Raw genomic sequence first — 3,056 nt, 5'->3', positions numbered from 1 at the left:
ATAGGCCACGGTGGGATCAAAACTGACCCGGAGAAGGTGGAGGCAATCGTAAAATGGCCTATCCCAAAAAACCTCAAACAAGTTCGAGGATTTCTAGGTATCGCTGGCTGGTACCGTAGGTTTATCGACAATTTTTCTACCGAAGTCTACCCTATAACCGAGGTCTTGTCAACAAAACGTAAGTTTAACTGGACACCAGAAGCACAAAAAGCTTTTGAGAAAATCAAGTTTTTACTCACAACAACACCAATCCTCTCAAATCCTGATTTCACTAAAAAATTCTATTTGCATTGCGATGCAAGTGACTTTGGGATAGGTGCTGTTTTGGTCCAGTTGGACGAAAATGGATCCGAGAAACCTATTGCCTACATGTCCAAAAAACTAACCACCGCTCAACGCAATTATAGCGTAACTGAGAGGGAGTGTCTAGCTGCCATCGAAGCCATCAAAAAGTTTCGTTGCTATCTAGAACTCCAAGAGTTTGAGGTCATTACCGACCACTCATCTCTAGTATGGCTCATGAAGCAGCCAGATCTGTCGGGAAGATTAGCAAGATGGGTGTTCAAACTTCAACCCTATAACTTCACCGTAAGCCATCGTAAGGGAAAAGACCATATAGTTCCGGATGCCTTGAGTAGAATCCATTGCGCAGAAGTTTGTGATATACATATTTTAGAACCGGAAATAGATTTGAACTCACAACATTTCAATGATCAGGATTACAAAGACCTTAAAAAGAAAATATTAGAAAATGCATCAAATTATCCCGATGTAAAAGTCGTCGATAATTTTGTATACATTCGAACTTGCCATTCTACAGGAGATATAGAAGAGGACCAAAAATCCTGGAAACTATGGGTACCAATGCAGCTAAGACTAGAGGTAATAAAAAAGGCACATGAATCGATTACAATCCATGGTGGCATGTCAAAAACACTGGATTTAATAAGAAGAAACTTCTACTGGCCAGGTCTGGTAACAAATGTTCGCGATTTCGTTCGTGACTGTGAAATCTGCAAGCAGATTAAAGCCCCAAACTCGATTCTTAAACCTAAAATTGGTCAGCAAACTATTTCACTAAGACCTTTCCAAAGATTATATTTGGATATATTAGGACCCTATCCTAGAAGTAAAAATGGCCATATAGGACTCCTTATCGTATTGGACCATTTTTCTAAATTTCATTGGCTTTGCCCTCTTAAGAAATTTACCGCCAAATCCATACAAAGTTTTCTTCTAAGTAACATTATGCATGTATACGGTGTGCCTGAGTTTGTTGTAACAGATAATGGATCGCAGTTTAGGGCAAACGACTTTGAAGTATTTTTGACCAAGTTAGGAATCAAACATATATTAACAGCATTGTATTCTCCGCAGGCCAATGCCTCAGAACGCGTTAACCGTTCCATAATAGCAGGAATTCGTTCATTTCTTAAACAAGATCAAAGAGAATGGGACGATAATATAAGCTCCATCAGTTGTTCGCTGAGAAATACTTACCATCAAAGTATAAAATGTTCTCCATACCATACGTTGTTTGGAATGGAGATGATAACCCATGGCTCATCCTATGAATTGTTGCGAAAATTAAAGCTGTTAGATGAACCCGTAAATCCCCTTCCTAGAGAAGACCGTTTGGCATTGCTTATAAAAAATATTAGAAAAAACATCAAAGATTCATATGAGGTAAATGAGCATAATTATAATTTGAGAGCTAGGCCAGTACAGTCTGCAGAAACTTTTCTCAAAGTTGCTTTGCAAAAAACTACAATGCAAAATTAGCGCCAATGTTCCTAAAGGCAAAAGTTCGCGAGAGAACAGGAAACAACTGTTACGTTTTAGAGGATACAGTTACTGGCAAGGTTATCGGAACTTTTCACGCCAAGGACATTCGGCCTTAATAATCGCGTTTTCCGTCTAATTTTGTTGTTTATAAACCAAAATTATCTGGTTTGTAATGGACGATTATTTATCAAAACGAAAAAAGAAAAAAAAAAACTTCTTTTTAAATTTTCTGCGTTTTTCCTTTAATTTATTAACATCATAAAATAAATACTTTAAAATTCTTTCACTGAAATATTTGTTTTTAAAAAATTACATTAAATAAAATATTTTAATTCTAACGGCAAAATTTTGTGAATTTTATTTCACCTCACACTGTTGCACTCATTCAAAAATCTCAAGTTAGCCTCATTGGAAAATGCAGCTTTGTTTGTGACGCACATAAACGCATATAATCGCATGTCAGAAAACGCACTTCAACAAGCATTAAAGCATGGTTTTTCGTAACCAAAGTTTTTGGCGTTCTTTTCTAATTTGGACTTTAAAGTGAGAACATTAATTAATAAAATTAACGCGTATTATTTATCCAGGGCATTATTCTTATATTTTTTTAAATTAATTTAATAGATTCTTAGAAGACAAACCTTTTTGAATATTGCCCCAATTCTAAGCGTCCCCAGTAACCTGGATTTTTTTTTCGACATCCTTTAAGGATACTGTTTCTTCAAACTTATAAATTGTGGAAAAACTTATTTAGAAGACTACGAAAATAATATCAGGGAATTCATATTTCTCGCCTCCGCTGTAGCTTCTTTTATTGCGAAATTTATAAAAAAAGCCAGTTCTCATAGCATTTGAGCTTTTTCACAAGTCATCATTATATACAACCTTTCAACGAAGAAGCAACTAAATCAGACAACACAAAATTATCAAATTAGTAAACAGCAAAAATCCCTAAAATAATACACTGGATTATCGGGAGAAGTCATCTGGGAACATAGTCTTCTGAGTCTCCAAAATCTTATCTAGCCTGAAATTTCCAGACCATATCGACATTCATCCGAGGAAAAATATTCCGAATTGTTCACCATTTGTGTTCCTATATAGTTTACGTAAGAAAGTGCAAGGTTAAGATTTTTTTCCAGTGGTTTGATTTTTGATTCTGAAAAAAAAATGTTAATTATCTACATATCCTCGTCAAAATATGTACGATTTGTAAAAAATTTCAAGTAAAAATAAAAAACTGTGAAAATAATACATATCTACAGGAATAT

This window comes from Lucilia cuprina, chromosome 2 (genome assembly GCF_022045245.1).
Source record: "Lucilia cuprina isolate Lc7/37 chromosome 2, ASM2204524v1, whole genome shotgun sequence".
NCBI lineage: Eukaryota > Metazoa > Arthropoda > Insecta > Diptera > Calliphoridae > Lucilia > Lucilia cuprina.
This window is presented reverse-complemented; position numbering follows the sequence as displayed.